The 18,762-nt window shown below is 38.9% G+C and overlaps 1 protein-coding gene across 1 annotated transcript in view; it reads right to left on the bottom strand.

The window, feature by feature from the left end:
- Positions 1-18,530, bottom strand: part of LOC311224542 (uncharacterized protein) — a 38,354-nt gene extending 19,824 nt beyond the window's left edge. The window contains exon 1 of the mRNA XM_084309574.1: positions 18,429-18,530. The gene's annotated coding sequence lies outside the window, so the exon portion shown is untranslated. The remainder of the gene's footprint in view (positions 1-18,428) is intronic.
- Positions 18,531-18,762: the final 232 nt, after the last annotated feature.

Below are 18,762 nucleotides of genomic sequence, written 5' to 3' on the forward strand. Positions count from 1 at the left end.
CTCTCACATGAATGCCATTAAAACAAGCAACCATGCCTCCTTGACAAATGAGCATTTGCATCACTGTTTGTGGGTAGCCCTCACTTCCTATGAACCCTCTTTCTCTGCCATTGCCCAGTCAAAGAAGTGCAATCGCTCTCATTAGATGTGTGTATGTAGGCTAGGCCAGGGTTCGAAATTAACGGGGGCTTGGGGCAAAATGCCCTCGAAAATTGACCAAATGCCCTCGAACATCAGTTAAGGGGGGCAAAAAAAGTCCCCCGACAGTTTACTAATTATATATATAATTATATATATGCTCTACAGTGCGAGCATTTCCCTCGTATTGCCCCTAATAATATGTGTGTGTGCAAACCGGAAAAATCATTTACTTGCAGTGTGCGAGACAGACGAGTGATTGTGAAGATTACAAAACAGCTCCGCTGTTAATAGTTCAGATTGAAACTGGACTGAAATTCAGTTTTTGGGTGGAATGTTTGTTCCAAGGAGGAGGGAGGCGGGGCCCGCTGCGTGTTACAGGCACTTGAGAGGATGCGAACACAGAGAGAGCGCTCTGCTCTCATCAAGCATTACACTGCTATCTTAACGTTAGCAAGCTAAGCATCTGCATAGCGCGACCTGTGTTCTGTGTAACGTTAAGTAACTTGGGTTCGGCGGGGAAAGACCATTCCATTTGTAACACAACTCCAAAAGAATAACATCCAAATCCGATCCCGATGCGCATTTCCTTCATTCCACAGCGCTGAGCGCGCAACGTATTTCATTGATCGATCTGGCCAGAGCCTATACTCACAAGTCACAAACGTTGCGTGTGTGGGGTTTTTCATCAATTTGAAACAAGCTTCTTGACAGTTGGAATTAGGGATGTTAAAAATAAAATATCTAATAATATTATTCAATATTAGACATTCATTGATCCAGAGGCAACCGGTTATTATATCAAGACAACAACACAACTTGCCCTCACTCAGGGACAATAATATTTAATCTATTTAGATAAGAGTATGTAGAGCTGCCGCGGTATCGGTATTACCGCGGTATCGCTGTTACATCATGCCCACCGCAGCGTTGGGCTGAATACCGGCATCACCGCTGTTTTTTATTATATTATTATTATTATTACGCTCTCGTTGGGCTTGCGGCTCTGCAGATATACCCTACTTCTCTGTCGAGATTCCAAGCGACCCTATTGGGTACCAGAAAAGTCACGTGAAACATTGCAGACCACTGATTGGTCAGAAGAGAGTCGCGTCACACGTTGTAGCGTCATGCAGTGTGTTACCACCAATCGGCAAGCGAGTATTAGGTTTTTACTTCCTGAATGTCAGATCATCACAACACGGCTAATAACGTTAGCTTCAACTCTCCGCCGGAGTGGACTACGATCGCTCCTAAGGAGTACTAAACGAGACATAATGATTTTACTGTCTGCAACGAATGTTATAATAAAAGCCCTTCGTTCTATACACTTGTCTGATTGAAAACTTTATTAACAGACCGCAGAATGGGACAACTCGGCACGCTCTGAGCAAAGAAAGGAACTGAGATATGAATAGAGTATTGCTTGCCTTGCTATTGTCCGGTAAATACGCTGATGTTATTGAACGTATAACTATATAATGTTAATGCCACAAAACGAATGCCTTTATTATAAAGTAGTAACTTTATAGTAATAATAATAAGAAAGGGTCGGGGGGGTTAGGGGTAACCACCCCTGCCCGCGACACCGAGTGAACGGCGCACGACCAGAGGGTAAACTTCTAATCCGTGTTTCACTTTCAATAACTAATGCGTGCTTGCCGAATCCCAAACAATATTCATGCTGCAAAGTCATCCTCTAAAAATAGACATTTAGACTAGAGGCAGGCTATATGCTATAAAGAGTAGACTACTACTAAAAAAAAAAATGCATTCAAACTTTTTTTTTAAATTTTTTGTGTGCATGCGGTAATAACCGCGGCGGTAGGAAATATTTTTGCAAATTTGTGCGGTAAGGAAATAATCAATACCGCGGCAGCTCTAAGAGTATGTATGTATTATTTACAGATAATTGAAGGTACCTCAAAACATGAAACCAAGCCATGATGTCACACATCGTGTGCGTGTGTGTGTGTTACTTGAACAATTGTCACTGTGCTCCTAAATTTCTGTGTGCTCCTAAATTTGTATTTAGATTTTATTTATTAACATTTTATTTAGGAGCACATGTGCTCCTTGGGAAAAAGGTTAGCGTAGAGCCCTATATATGGAGACATTAACATTACGTTATCAAACATAGGGACGAAGACTGTAAAAAAAGTGTCAACAATGTTTTATAATCTTTATGTTAATTTTCATTATAAAAATGTTGTGCCCCCGAAATACAAAAAAAAGCCCCCGAAAAGCAATTAAGGGGGGCAAAAAAAGCCCTTGAAAAAAAATGTTAATTTCTAACCCTGGGCTAGGCCTGTCTGCCCCCCACCCCCCTGATGTTTGAGAGTTAAGAGTCGACAATAAGTGCTAATAAGATGCTGTGATTTGCTGTTGTTGCACAGACATGAAGCACTTTTTCATAAGCTCAGCTGCACTATAAATGTGTTTTTTTGTTCAAGTGTTGATGTTAGAATGTTCATATGCACACCATGCACTTGTTTGTTTTTTATTTTATTTTTATATTGAAATGTTGAAGAGGAGATGTTGCAGTTGTTGCACATAAATGAAGCACTTTTTTTTTAAAGTATACTACTTTTGCAATGTAGTTAAAGGGGATCTTATAAATGGCCTTTTTCAGTGTTTAGCATTGTTTCCTAGCTATGTGGACTTATATTAATATGATCTATGTCTCTAATTCTCATATTGGCGCATTCTTCCAATTCTCCTCTCACAATATTCACCCTCACTGAACCGAGTCATCTGAAAATGTGCTGATTTGTGATGTCAGAGAGACACTGCTGCATGATAATCAGCTGAGTTTCCACACAGTTCCCACAGTGGTTGGAGCCCAGGCTCAAAACGTGTTTGAGTACTTGATTAGAAATACAAAACAATGAATAAAAAAAAAAACATATTACAGAGGTGTTCCATAAACCCACAGGAATTGTGTAAAAGTGCCCAAATAGTGAAAGAAATAGTAAAATAGTTCCCCTTTAAATAAAAGTTGTGAAAATGTGGTTGCGTGTTGTGTCAAGTGTACATATATTCATAGCACGGGGAGGCGCCGTGGCAGTCCGGCCCCTGGCCCCTTGGGTTTCTGACAATGTGGCCCCCTGAACAATTTAGTTGAATAGCCCTGCTCTAAAGCACTTAAAAATGCTTGATTTAACCCTTTGATGCATACAGTCACGCCATGATGATTATAATAAGTCCCTGCAACATGTTTGCATTATTAAACCATTTAATTTAAAAAATTATTTAATGAAAATGTACTAAGAGTAGTCTACTGACACACTAATAAAACAATTTACATCTAAGACCATTTATATAAAAACTCTTGGGTGCCTTTTTTTTTGCACAGTACTGTGTTTTCTATCCACTTTAGCCAAACACACACACAATACTGTGAGAAAATAATCACACAAAGGGATAATGGCTTATAGCAGACTTAATGATTTTAGAATATTTCAGATAATGAAATGAAATGTTTATATCATCAACTATCCAGTTAGTATTTATACTGTCTGTAACATTTGGCTACTTTAAATCATTGAATGTAGAGAGAGAGCGAGAGAGAGAGGGTGAGAACGAACGAGAGAGCCAGCCCCCCCCCCCCCCTCGGGTTTTGTTCTAGGTTCACGTTTTGATAGTCTAAGCTGCCGTAGGTGATGACGTCACACTCGAATGTAAACAGGAAGAGTCTAACACACGGAGATGGAAAGTGGATGATATACAGAAACGAATAACCAATAAATATGAAGTTATGTTTAAACTTCTGTTGTCAAGCGTTGTCAATATAACCCACCCCCTTTCCTCACTTTTCCGCCGTCCCTGCTACACTCGGGACCACTACACTAACGTTAGCCTATAGCTCCGCCGTCCCTGCTACACTCGGGACCACTACACTAACGTTAGCCTATAGTAGAGCCATATGAAATCAGTTTTATTTTTTCCAAATTCCGTTTTTTCCGTTTTAATATTTCAGAATTCTGTATTTTGCTTTGTACGCTCATTTTACCATCAGAAATAGTGTCCAATAAGTGGGAATGAATAAATGTCCACAATTTAATAAGATATAACAGTCCATTTAATAGGGCTGTCTTAAATACTTCGAAGCTTCGTTCGATGGGCATGGGATTCGAATATGAAAATAAAATTTGATTAAAAAATATAAAAATATAAATGATATATATATATATTTTTTTGCAAAATCAACTCTGCCTCTCTTTGATAATTACAACAAGCAATGCCGTTTGTTATTTAAGATGAGGTTGGACTCGGCACTGACAGATTTGTGTTCATTGTGCTGCTTTTATAAAGCCTCAAATGACGGCTTACAATATTTCATGAAAGCAAAGTGTTTTGTTTGTCTAAGATTTAAAAGGGTTTAAACTTTACAGCACTGACGAAGTTGAACAAAGTGCTGTACAAGTCCCACAACATAATTTTTTTTTTTTTTTTTTTTAACAGTCGGTTCCATTTTTATTGCTCAATTCCGCGATTCTGTGATCGCGGATTTCATATGGCTCTACCTATAGCTCCACCGTCCCTGCTACACTCGGGACCACTACACTAACGTTAGCCTATAGCTCAGGGATTAAATCAAAAAAAAAATCTCCTGACTGAACGTTTTCAGGCCAAGTCATATTCTTATTTTAACCTCCACTGTATTTCTTCTTAATAGCGTTGGCGTTTTAAGGGAGCCTACTTATTTCGGTTTCGTCGATAATCCAATGTACAGTTACCCCCCTCACCCCGCCTAACCAACCCTCCCTCCCCCCCCCCCCCCCCAACCACCTCCAATGTACAGTCCCCCCCCCCCCCTCCACCCAACCTCCTCCAATGTACAGTTTCTTCGTCAAATGTATATACTCTCTTTTTTAGACTCTTATTGTAGAGCCATATGAAATCCGTTTTATTATTTTCCAAATTCCATTTTATTTTTTCCCAAATTCCGTTTTTTCCGTTTTAATATTTCAGAATTCTGTATTTTGCTTTTTACGCTCATTTTACCATCAGAAATTGTGTCTAATAAGTGGGAATGAATAAATGTCCACAATTCAATAAGATATAACAGTCTTTTTTAATGTTTAAGTGCTGCAGTTCAATTGTAAAGTGCTTATAAGCTTCAAGTAAAGAAAAAACTGTAAACAAAACATTCCTGTTAATGTTTAAGTGCTGCAGTTCAATTGTAAAGTGCTTATAAGCTTCAAGTAAAGAAAAAACTGTAAACAAAACATTCCTGTTAATGTTTAAGTGCTGCAGTTCAATTGTAAAGTGCTTATAAGCTTCAAGTAAAGAAAAAACTGTAAACAAAACATTCCTGTGGCTTCTGGCTTCTGAGTTAACACATTTTAAGCAAACTTTTCTCTCTGTGCTTCAAGTAAAAAAGAGAAATAACTGTAAACAAAACACTCAATACAATAACTGTAAACACAATAACTGTAAACTGTTACAGTATGCTTTTCATTATAAATGAAAAAGAATGCATCAGAAAATATGCAACAACCTGGGCTACTTAGTAACCTGAATTTAGTTGAAAACTTTAAACTAAAACAATAAAGGGTGTTTCTGTTTCCCTGTAGTAGTATGACTAGTACTACTCCTTATTAGCTCCTGTCTGTTTAAGTCTTCCATCTATCAGAGACATCTCCATTGAAGTACATGATGGTCAGCCTCTTTGTGTTGAGCTCGGTGAGCGCCTCTCGCTTGTCTGTAAGGAGAGTCTTGTACTTGCTAAAACTCCTCTCACAGTCAACTGAGCTGACTGGGAAGTAGATGTAGGACATTGCCACTTCTGCAACTTTTGGGAATATCACACTCATGCCCCTCCAGTAATCAGCAAGCGTGACATCAGCTGCCATGGGCTCCCTGGAGTGCTGGTAGGCAATCCATTGCTCACTGAGCTCTGGTGATGGGTCTGCCATGGGTATCAGTCTTGTGTAGGCTTCCATCCGCTTCTCCATGGCTGGTGCCTGCCTTGGATCAAACACCCTTATCAGCTTGTAGATCTCTCTGGCTGGGTGCGTGTCCCAGTGCTTGGAGAACTTTGTGAAGGCCAAGTGGAAGGCATCATGGAGATCGTCAAGAACCTGCTTCCTCTCTCGTGCACCCGTCTTTCTCAGCAGCTCATCTGTCTTGGCACCAAACCCACATGTTTTTGCTGTTCCATTCACTAGTTAAGAGCCCAGGTCCTCCATGATGTTGTATGCAGACACTGCTGTGGTACGATGGGTTCCTTCTAGGATAGTCAGAGCTGTCATCAGTTTGGAGCAGCCTTCTGCGATGAAGGTTAGCTTCACAGTGAGGGCCTGCAACTTTTCCTCTGTTTCTAGCAGGCTGAGGATGTTTGTGACCGCTTGGGCTGATGAATTTTCTTCCAATAAAAATTCTCTGTACAGATGAACATGCTCTGCGTGGTACTGCACTGCCTCAAACCAGCTATTCCATCTGGAACCCACTGATTCAGGAGGAGCCTTGGTGTGCACAAACTCCTTGTTGATGAGGAAGCTCACCCATCTTCTCTTTCTAGCAGGCTTCCTGCAGAAGACAGATCTCATCACTGCCACAAGTGATGCAGCATCAGAGAAGTATCTGTAGTGCTGCCAGGTCTCACCCACCAGATTGATGACATGGCAGAGGCACGTTACATGGACACTGTTGGGCATCACTCCTTTGAGAATCTCCCTGTATGCCTTCAGACAGTAGGCGGCATTATCTGTGACCACTGCCCAGACATCATTCAGGTCCAGATTATTGCTGTGGAGGGAGTGTATGATGGCTTGGGCAACTGTTGAGTGGTTGCATCGATCCATGAAAATGACATCCACCAGATAGTACTGGTTTTCAACACCTGCAATGAAAGATAACACAAGCAAAAAATTATTATATTTAAGCCAAATAATATTGTGACAAAATAAAAATGCACATGTCTTAATTTTTTTAATTTGTTAAGAATATAGGACAGGCATATATAAGCATTATGCTTCAGTCTGTACCTTTTTCAGTCACTGTAAAATCAAATATTGTTAAATGATGGTGTATATTGCATTGTGTGAGATGACTGAATAAACTACTACACACAAAATAAAAATACACATTTCAAGTTTAAACAATAGATACAGCTACTGACATTTCAAGTTTAAACAATAGATACAGCTACTGACATTATCACAATGTCAGTAGCCTAGCTATATATTATATTCTATTGTGATGAAATACAGTAATGCATAATTTATGCACCTTTAGTTTATTTTGTTTATAAAGGACAGTGTGCACTGACAATCATTTGCATAAAACAGACTGGTGCACCAGATTTAGCAAGGAGCTATAATTTCCATCTATAGTCCTAAATGTAGGCCTACTGTACATAGCTATTTCATCACAATAGTGTCAGTGATTAGCCTCGCCATCTCTAGCTGTAGTCTATTGTGATCACCAGCAGAGATCATCATCATCACACTTTGCAAGCTGACAATGCACACTGCAGCATGTAAAAGAAAATATGATATTTAAACGACATGTTAATAGGCTGCTAAGTAACTCACCAATGACTATGTTTAGAACACTGCAGTCCCTGGTATCGGTCGTCTCATCAACAACCACCGACAACTTCTTCCCACGGATTTTCTCCAAAACAGCAGTTATATGTTGGTCAAACACACGGGGAAGATGGATTTGACGAAGGACTGTTTCGTTTTCAGGCAGCGCTCCTCCCTGCTTGCAGTGCTTAACCAGAAATGGTCGCAGTTTCTTTAGCTTTGCTAAAGGGATGTCAGACTCGGCGCAAACAGCTACAAAGTCCTGCACAAACTCTCGTCTTGAATCTGCCGACGAGGTACTTGCTGTAAGTGTTGTTTGACGTGCTGGTGTGTTTTGGGAAGCACGGTGTTTCCCCTTGTTTTTGACATGCCCTTTCGAGACCAAATGATCATCGCACGTATTTTTGCGGGTCCAATCCACAGTATGTTGACAATATTTACAAAACAACTTATCGCCGGAGGCATAAAAATCATTCGGATACTGCTCTGCTCTGAATTTAGGGTTTAGTGTGGTATTTCGTAGCTTTTTGGATGCTGTTAATACCGGAGCAGCTACACGCTTGGACATTGCTGTGTTGTTGTGAAGCAGTGTGGAAGTGACGCGCGCAGTGTAACACGCGTTAGCGTCCCGGTCATGTTTGCTTTGCACCAAACGTTCCACCGTTATCCCGAAAACGGAATTACAGTCCAAATTATGGCAAATTCTGCAATATTCCACGTTTAACAGGTAATTCCATTTTTATTGCTCAATTCCGCGATTCCGTCCGCGATTCCGTGATCGCGGATTTCATATGGCTCTATTATTGTATCACAAACAATACTGTATTTGTAAATCTGGTATGTCATAAATGTATAGATGTAGCAGTATTATCTATCTGTATGTCATATATGTTATGATGAATTGAAAATGGGGGACCCTGATGTAAACAAGAGGAAAGTCTTTCTCTGGTCTGCAACTGCAACCCCTTAACAATTGTGTGTATTGAGATGTACTGTATTGTACCGATTCTGCAATATGTTATAACAATCAATCAATATTTAACAGATTGCAGAATGGGTACAATACAGTACGGCTCAATACACACAATTGTTAAGGGGATGCAGACCAGAGAAAGACGTTTGTCTTGTTTACATCAAGGTCCCCCATTTTCAATTCATAGTGACATTTATGACATACACAACATTTATGGCATAGGGACATACATGACATACTACAGGACAGGTATATAGTAATGTTACATTTGTGACATATACGATATGCAAATATACAGTACTGTTACCCATAGATCCTAACAGAGATTATGTACATTAGGGTGGGTGGGAGAAAAAATATACATACGGTGGGGAGAGAATATACAGTGGGGAGGAGACAGTCTACAGATACACCTGTGATGTTGCTACGGAGTTAAGCTAATAAAGGATACTCACAACCACAGCAGAGGACTCACATATTTGTACTGTGAAGTAACACGACAATGACAAATGTGTTGTTTCTGTTTTTCTTTTTGACATAGTTGCGGAACACGGAACAAGTTAACAACTCACCACCGTCTACAGCCCCTGCATCATACTGTAGTAGGGCTGGGCGATATGGCCTAAATATGATATCACGATATTTTCTGACCTTTCGGCGATACACTATACACATCACGATGTTTTTCTTTTTTACCCCAAATGATTCATTATGAGGCTTACCAAGACAGTATTTGAGTTTGCAAGCTAACATTAAAGACAAAATAAAATACCCATGCATTTAGCATTTTTATATTATATATTAGATTTAGATTATTGGATTATTAGATTATAATATATTGCATATATTTAGCAATGAGATATTATATGATTTAGATATGAAATATGATTAATTGAAAATGGGGGACCCTGATGTAAACAAGACAAAAGTCTTTCTCTGGTCTGCATCCCCTTAACAATTGTATGTATTGAGCTGTACTGTACCCATTCTGCAATATGTTAATAAAGTTTTAAATCAATCAATCAATCAATAGCATTTTAGCACTTTTATGAAACTACTATATATTTGTATGTCTCTAAATGTTTTGATGAATTGAAAATGGAGGACCCTTATGTAAAAAAGCCGAAAGTCTTTTTCTGGTCTTCATCCTCCTGTACTGTATTGTACCCATTCTGCAATATGTTAATAACGTTTTCATTCATTCATTCTGACGGACAACAGAATAATTTTGATTGACAGTCGAGTCTGCCAATTACGTCACACCGCTTGCACCCGCCCTGCTGTTCTTAGCACCAATCGGCAAGCTCTATTAGTTTTTTACTTCCTGAATGTCCGGTGTGCTGACATCAACAAAGCTACTTACATTAGCTCCCCGCGACCGACTAGTAGGAGACCAGTGCACCACAGGATGACTAAATGAGCCATAATGATTTTACCTCAACGAATGTTATAATAAAAGCCTTTCCATACATCTGTCTGATTGAAAACTTTATTAACAGACCGCGGAATGGGCATATCTCAACACGGGCTGAGATATGAACGAGTAACGTGTGGACCAGATTGACGCGACACAATCCTATTGGGCAAAACATCACGATATCCACGATACGTTGAAAAAGTGTATCGTTAATGAACTGTACCCGATATTTATATAATATCGTCATATCGCCCAGCCCTATACTGTAGCCTAGCCAGTCTCTTGAAACACTGCTATCTTCAAACTTCCATCCTCTCGTAACTTTCTTTTGTTGGGTGGTGCCGCTCATCCTTTTCGTCTGAGAACACTGCGTGTGTTTTCTTTTTAGTGGCCGGCTTACTCCTTCCATTATCGTTATTATGCTGACGTTAGCTAATAACTATGTGTTGGGGATAATGGTTCCGCACGGACCATATTGTTTGTTACATTGCTGTCGGCAAACTCGCTCAGAGTGTCAACATAGTGTTGACATTGAGTTGATGTTAGCTGCTAGCTGGCTATCCAAATCCACAACAGCCAGGCAGCCAACCGTACAAAATACAGTCTCAGCCAATCACACCGATTTGTACAGTTAGTTAGCTCCACTCCATTGCGAAATAAAAGTTAGCCAGCCAGGACAGCCCGTATTAGCAAGCTACAGTTGCTAGGTAGCTAACCGTTAGCCACCCGAAGAACGGTAGCTAGCTAACGTTAGCCACAGCTTCAAAAAAGAATTTCAATTATGTTATGAGCTATCAGCTAGCCAGCTAGATAACGTTAGAGAACGCCTCGTGTAGTAAACTAAAGTGAATAGTTTACTGGGCCATTGTTTAATGCTTCAGTGGTGTTAAAAGAGGACCTGCACGCTTGCTATCTTCGGTGCAAATGATACGGGTCTGTGACAAGACAGGTCTGTGAGGGGGAGGGCACTGTGAGCAGCGTGTGTGCGTCAAGCTCACGTTTGATTGGTTAGAATGGTCAAAATGCCCTACGCATCTACAAACATATTATACCAGGTAGCCAATTCCGTCAGACTCTAAATCAAATTGACGGAAAAAAAATAAAAAAGACTGAAATCCGTCTGGAGACGGAACGCTTTAATGCATGATAGCTCCACCGTCCGTGCAACACTCAGGACCACTACACTAACGTTAGCCTATAGCTCCACCGGCCCTGCTACACTCGGGACCATTACACTAACGTTAGCCTATAGCTCCGCCGTCCCTGCTGCGTGAACACTTAAGGCAACCTACTTGCATTCAGCGTTTCTCTGATTGGCCACGACGCCCATTTGACCGCGGCAGAGAGGAAATAGGCTGCTGCTCCGGCGAAAGAAAGACAGGCATTCTATTGCCATGCTCTGCGACAAACTCTAACCTTAACCAACTCCGAAAGAATGCCTAAACTTAACCCCAACCTTAACCAACTCCGAAAGAATGCCTAAACTTAACCGCCGAAAGAAAGACAGACGCTAGTTACGTTTATATAGAGAGGCGATAAATAAAAAAAAAAATTGAAGTGATTCGAACTCGTCACCAACTGGACCGCAGGCTCCACAGCAAGCTGGCGAACGAGTTGAGCTAACCGGCGATGTTAAAACAGGGGGGATTGCGTGCGGCAACCTGCGCGCCTCTGCCGCTCTACTGTGTGTTGTTCTCTGCTAGAACAACACAGTAAATACATGAATCATTGTTTACAATGAACGGTGGGGCAAATCGGACGCGTTAAACAGCAATTAATTTAATACAACAGTCCGGTTCTGTGTTTGTTTGTTTCTGTAGATTGTTGGTGAACAACTACCTTTAGGTTAGTTTTTAACACGTCTGTGTCGATTAGCCCCACCATTCATTGTAAACAATGATGCATGTAGTTACTGTGTGTTGTTGTAGCCACCGGTAAATCGTGATTTTTTTATTGGATTGTCATGACAAACCAATTCTCTAATCCAACATATATGTAAAGAAACTACATACTCCAGTTAACGGTATATTTTTTTAATGATTCGTTACAGCGTAATCAATACTTCCATTTGTATAAATTGCGTTAAGGGGAGCTTATTATTCCTGCCTTTCTGAGGAGCCTGACGCGGCTCATGTGCGCGCTCGGCCAATCAGAGCAATGCGGAAGGACAAGTGGGTTGCCGAACGTATTCACGCGTCTGGGAGGGGGAGAATTTGGCGTCGGTCTCTACTGCGCATGGGAATTGGGCAGAACGGCTCTGTATCCGGCTCGCGCAAATTACATGGCACCATTGTCGGCGAGTTTCCAAAACGAAATGCCCCCGCGACGGTGGTTGAACTGGAGCTAAGTAACCAGGTAGCTAAATGCCCCGCAACGGTGGTTGAACTGGAGCTAGGTAGCCAGGTAGCTAAATGCCCCACAACGGTGGTTGAACAACAGTTTTTTTCACTGGTAGTTTGTGGAAATTAACCAACTTTCCTCTCTTTCACATGGTAAAATTTGTTTAAACAGCCAGGAGCAATACAAAAAGAACCACGCGGTCCCGTTGTTTGGTAGGCAACGTTGCATTTACCGACACTCCATGTTTACTAGGCAGCTAACCAGCAGGAGCCAGACCAAACCAACACCGTGACGTCAGCAACAAAATGGTGGCGCCCATGGGGAAAACAGGGAAATTATATTTGGTTTTTCAGACAAATAAGCAGGATTTCACATTTGATTATAGGACCCGGTCTTACACAAGGTACACAACAAACAAACTAGGATAACATTGTTCAATGCTTCATCTCCCCTTTAACTTGGACATGCAAACGTAATCATTCAGCAACAAAACGTTGCTGTCTTAGCCCAGTGTAACCATGGCCTATGTGCTCTGGTTCAAAAGTAAATTTTTCAAGATGGCGCCAGCAGGTATATCTTGGATTTGACCTGACAAAAAGTGCCAGGATTTTTGGGAGGGACACACAGGGGCTACATCTTTTATAAAAGGTCCATAGAAGTCAAATCAATCTCAAAACATCTTAGACAGAGAATAGTCACGGAATTGAGGTTCTTGACCCAACTAAATAGAGGCAGTTTAGTCGACCGCAACACGCTAATATAAGACTGCGGTCAAGTGAGCCGTCTTTTGCTTTTGCGTGGTCAAGTGAGCCGCTCTTGTTTTTCGAGTGCGCGATTAGTTCCAGGTTTACGGTAATGCATTAAAACAAGCCTGGGACGCTGTTGTAATGAACCGACGTGACTTTTGAACACAGTCTCACAAGTAGATCTTACAGAAATACTTAATATGACATTGAATGCGCATCGAATCAATAGGACGTTTAGTATAATCAATAGGACGTTTCGTATGTGCAGTATTATTGAACATCGAATCAATAGGACGCGCAGTATATTCGATCACTAAACTAAAGCTACAGACAATTCCACAGAGGAACACTTCCGGTGAGAATTTCAAAGTAAAGGATGGCATGTGGTTCATTTCTATTATTTCATAAGTAGTTTATTACACTGCCATGTTTGTACTTAATACTTCTCAAGACTACTTGCACAAATAATATTAACTACTTTTACTGTGTACTTTGAGTAATTTGAGTTTCAAAGTCCTTTTTATAGAACAATGAGTATTTTCGACTAACTTTGATGTGGGATAAAAAAAGATTTTCCCATAAGCACTTTATGAAACTGCCATGGTTGTACTTAGTACCTCTTAGACTACTTGTACAAATTATATGAAATATTTTTACTGTGTACTTTTTGAGTAATTTCAGTTTCAAAGTCCTCAGAATCAGCATTTTCGACTAACTTTGATGTTGGATAAAAACAATTCTTCCCATAAGCACTTTATGAAACTGCCATGGTTGTACTTAGTACCTCTTAGACTACCTGTACAAATTATATGAAATATTCTTACTGTGTACTTTTTGAGTAATTTGAGTTTCAAAGTCCCCAGAATCAGCATTTTCGACTAACTTTGATGTGGGATAAAAAAAGATTTTCCCATAAGCACTTTATGAAACTGCCATGGTTGTACTTAGTACCTCTTAGACTACCTGTACAAATTATATGAAATATTTTTACTGTGTACTTTTTGAGTAATTTGAGTTTCAAAGTCCCCAGAATCAGCATTTTCGACTAACTTTGATGTGGGATAAAAAAAGATTTTCCCATAAGCACTTTATGAAACTGCCATGGTTGTACTTAGTACCTCTTAGACTACTTGTACAAATTATATGAAATATTTTTACTGTGTACTTTTTGAGTAATTTCAGTTTCAAAGTCCCCAGAATCAGCATTTTCGACTAACTTTGATGTGGGATAAAAAAAGATTTTCCCATAAGCACTTTATGAAACTGCCATGGTTGTACTTAGTACCTCTTAGACTACTTGTACAAATTATATGAAATATTTTTACTGTGTACTTTTTGAGTAATTTCAGTTTCAAAGTCCTCAGAATCAGCATTTTCGACTAACTTTGATGTGGGATAAAAAAAGATTTTCCCATAAGCACTTTATGAAACTGCCATGGTTGTACTTAGTACCTCTTAGACTACTTGTACAAATTATATGAAATATTTTTACTGTGTACTTTTTGAGTAATTTGAGTTTCAAAGTCCCCATTTCATATAATTTGTACAGGTAGTCTAAGAGGTACTAAGTACAACCATGGCAGTTTCATAAAGTGCTTATGGGAAAATCTTTTTTTATCCCACATCAAAGTTAGTCGAAAATGCTGATTCTGGGGACTTTGAAACTCAAATTACTCAAAAAGTACACAGTAAAAATATTTCATATAATTTGTACAGGTAGTCTAAGAGGTACTAAGTACAACCATGGCAGTTTCATAAAGTGCTTATGGGAAGAATTGTTTTTATCCAACATCAAAGTTAGTCAAAAATGCTGATTCTGAGGACTTTGAAACTCAAATTACTCAAAAAGTACACAGTAAAAATATTTCATATAATTTGTACAGGTAGTCTAAGAGGTACTAAGTACAACCATGGCAGTTTCATAAAGTGCTTATGGGAAAATCTTTTTTTATCCCACATCAAAGTTAGTCGAAAATGCTGATTCTGGGGACTTTGAAACTGAAATTACTCAAAAAGTACACAGTAAAAATATTTCATATAATTTGTACAGGTAGTCTAAGAGGTACTAAGTACAACCATGGCAGTTTCATAAAGTGCTTATGGGAAGAATTGTTTTTATCCAACATCAAAGTTAGTCGAAAATGCTGATTCTGAGGACTTTGAAACTGAAATTACTCAAAAAGTACACAGTAAAAATATTTCATATAATTTGTACAGGTAGTCTAAGAGGTACTAAGTACAACCATGGCAGTTTCATAAAGTGCTTATGGGAACATCTTTTTTTATCCCACATCAAAGTTAGTCGAAAATGCTGATTCTGGGGACTTTGAAACTCAAATTACTCAAAAAGTACACAGTAAAAATATTTCATATAATTTGTACAAGTAGTCTAAGAGGTACTAAGTACAACCATGGCAGTTTCATAAAGTGCTTATGGGAAAATCTTTTTTTTATCCCACATCAAAGTTAGTCGAAAATGCTGATTCTGAGGACTTTGAAACTGAAATTACTCAAAAAGTACACAGTAAAAATATTTCATATAATTTGTACAAGTAGTCTAAGAGGTACTAAGTACAACCATGGCAGTTTCATAAAGTGCTTATGGGAAATTCTTTTTTTATACCACATCAAAGTTAGTCGAAAATGCTGATTCTGAGGACTTTGAAACTGAAATTACTCAAAAAGTACACAGTAAAAATATTTCATATAATTTGTACAAGTAGTCTAAGAGGTACTAAGTACAACCATGGCAGTTTCATAAAGTGCTTATGGGAAAATCTTTTTTTATCCCACATCAAAGTTAGTCGAAAATGCTGATTCTGAGGACTTTAAAACTGAAATTACTCAAAAAGTACACAGTAAAAATATTTCATATAATTTGTACAGGTAGTCTAAGAGGTACTAAGTACAACCATGGCAGTTTCATAAAGTGCTTATGGGAAGAATTGTTTTTATCCAACATCAAAGTTAGTCGAAAATGCTGATTCTGAGGACTTTGAAACTGAAATTACTCAAAAAGTACACAGTAAAAATATTTCATATAATTTGTACAGGTAGTCTAAGAGGTACTAAGTACAACCATGGCAGTTTCATAAAGTGCTTATGGGAAAATCTTTTTTTATCCCACATCAAAGTTAGTCGAAAATGCTGATTCTGGGGACTTTGAAACTCAAATTACTCAAAAAGTACACAGTAAAAATATTTCATATAATTTGTACAGGTAGTCTAAGAGGTACTAAGTACAACCATGGCAGTTTCATAAAGTGCTTATGGGAAAATCTTTTTTTATACCACATCAAAGTTAGTCGAAAATGCTGATTCTGAGGACTTTGAAACTGAAATTACTCAAAAAGTACACAGTAAAAATATTTCATATAATTTGTACAAGTAGTCTAAGAGGTACTAAGTACAACCATGGCAGTTTCATAAAGTGCTTATGGGAAAATCTTTTTTTATCCCACATCAAAGTTAGTCGAAAATGCTGATTCTGGGGACTTTGAAACTCAAATTACTCAAAAAGTACACAGTAAAAATATTTCATATAATTTGTACAGGTAGTCTAAGAGGTACTAAGTACAACCATGGCAGTTTCATAAAGTGCTTATGGGAAAATCTTTTTTTATCCCACATCAAAGTTAGTCGAAAATGCTGATTCTGGGGACTTTGAAACTCAAATTACTCAAAAAGTACACAGTAAAAATATTTCATATAATTTGTACAGGTAGTCTAAGAGGTACTAAGTACAACCATGGCAGTTTCATAAAGTGCTTATGGGAAGAATTGTTTTTATCCAACATCAAAGTTAGTCAAAAATGCTGATTCTGAGGACTTTGAAACTCAAATTACTCAAAAAGTACACAGTAAAAATATTTCATATAATTTGTACAGGTAGTCTAAGAGGTACTAAGTACAACCATGGCAGTTTCATAAAGTGCTTATGGGAAAATCTTTTTTTATCCCACATCAAAGTTAGTCGAAAATGCTGATTCTGGGGACTTTGAAACTGAAATTACTCAAAAAGTACACAGTAAAAATATTTCATATAATTTGTACAGGTAGTCTAAGAGGTACTAAGTACAACCATGGCAGTTTCATAAAGTGCTTATGGGAAGAATTGTTTTTATCCCACATCAAAGTTAGTCGAAAATGCTGATTCTGGGGACTTTGAAACTCAAATTACTCAAAAAGTACACAGTAAAAATATTTCATATAATTTGTACAGGTAGTCTAAGAGGTACTAAGTACAACCATGGCAGTTTCATAAAGTGCTTATGGGAAGAATTGTTTTTATCCAACATCAAAGTTAGTCGAAAATGCTGATTCTGAGGACTTTGAAACTGAAATTACTCAAAAAGTACACAGTAAAAATATTTCATATAATTTGTACAAGTAGTCTAAGAGGTACTAAGTACAACCATGGCAGTTTCATGAAGTGCTTATGGGAAAATCTTTTTTTATCCCACATCAAAGTTAGTCGAAAATACTCATTGTTCTATAAAAAGGACTTTGAAACTCAAATTACTCAAAGTACACAGTAAAAGTAGTTAATATTATTTGTGCAAGTAGTCTTGAGAAGTATTAAGTACAAACATGGCAGTGTAATAAACTACTTATGAAATAATAGAAATGAACCACATGCCATCCTTTACTTTGAAATTCTCACCGGAAGTGTTCCTCTGTGGAATTGTCTGTAGCTTTAGTTTAGTGATCGAATATACTGCGCGTCCTATTGATTAGACTAAACGTCCTATTGATTCGATGCGCATTCAATGTCATATTAAGTATTTCTGTAAGATTATTTCTGTAAGATCTACTTGTGAGACTGTGTTCAAAAGTCACGTCGGTTCATTACAACAGCGTCCCAGGCTTGTTTTAATGCATTACCGTAAACCTGGAACTAATCGCGCACTCGAAAAACAAGAGCGGCTCACTTGACCACGCAAAAGCAAAAGACGGTTCACTTGACCGCAGTTAATATAAGCTAACACTAGCCAGAGATACAGCTACAGAATGAAAACGACCGAAATATACAAAATAACAGTAACGAAAATAACTATTGGAATGAACGCGGAGCAAGACCGAAAACAAATAGCATTCCCAACAAAACAAGACCAGTGGAAACGAGAGTGTGCCAATGACTGGCTGTGCTAACTAGGCTAACACCAAGCCCCATAGCGATACGTCCGATAAGAAGCAGCTGGACGCTGCTAACAACACAGTAAGATAACTCTCCTCAAACACTGAAGACATACAGCTATAAAACACATTTCAGTCACTACCTGACGAGCCTCCAGCACCAGGAGGACGGGGCTCAGATGTCAGTCCCACTAGAGACACGAGCAGGAGGACAGAGGAGGACCGACGAGTCGACCAGACTCACTGGAGGAAGCGAGGATAATTACTGATGCGACGTTCAACGGTTCAAGAGAACCAAGGGGATGTGGCTGCAGCCCCGGAGACCATAGTTTTTTCGCGACAGCGCCACCTACCGTATTGGAAGACCAAGGGGCCGCGTTACCATGGACGACAATCAGAGTGTTTGAGTACCTTGAATGTGAATTTGAAGTTTTATTTGTTTAACGTTAAAAACCATTCCGAGGTGCGTAGAAGTGT

The sequence above is a fragment of the Notolepis coatsorum genome (assembly GCF_963971535.1).
Source record: "Notolepis coatsorum genome assembly, chromosome: 3".
NCBI classification, from domain to species: domain Eukaryota; kingdom Metazoa; phylum Chordata; class Actinopteri; order Aulopiformes; family Paralepididae; genus Notolepis; species Notolepis coatsorum.